At 70.0% G+C, this 280-nt stretch overlaps 1 protein-coding gene across 1 annotated transcript in view; it reads left to right on the plus strand.

Annotated features, from left to right (window-relative positions):
* DLGAP5 (DLG associated protein 5) overlaps positions 1-280 on the plus strand; it is a 46,260-nt gene that overhangs the window by 19,218 nt on the left and 26,762 nt on the right. The gene's annotated exons all lie outside the window — the stretch shown is intronic.

The raw sequence follows: 280 nt of genomic DNA on the forward strand, positions 1-280 counted from the left end.
GTACAGCCCGGGGGTAGCACATAGCCCCGACCCCCTTCTCCCTGGCAGGGAAGGAGCTGGTGCTGAGTGTGGGGAAAAGTGGCTGCTCCCATGCCTGGCGCTCCCTGCTGCAGCCCACGCAGGGCTGTCTGGAGCAGGCACAGGCAGCCCCAGGTGGGCTGCGAGTGGCTGCAGTGTGGGGCATTGGCCATGGGGTGGGGGAGGGGCTGCTTTTCCCCAGGCTCAGCACCAGCTCCTTCCCTGCTGGGGAACAGGGGGGTGGGGCGGCGTGGCGCCCCCG

The sequence above is a fragment of the Alligator sinensis genome, unplaced genomic scaffold (assembly GCF_000455745.1).
Source record: "Alligator sinensis unplaced genomic scaffold, ASM45574v1 scaffold13_1, whole genome shotgun sequence".
In the NCBI taxonomy this organism is placed as follows: Eukaryota; Metazoa; Chordata; order Crocodylia; family Alligatoridae; genus Alligator; species Alligator sinensis.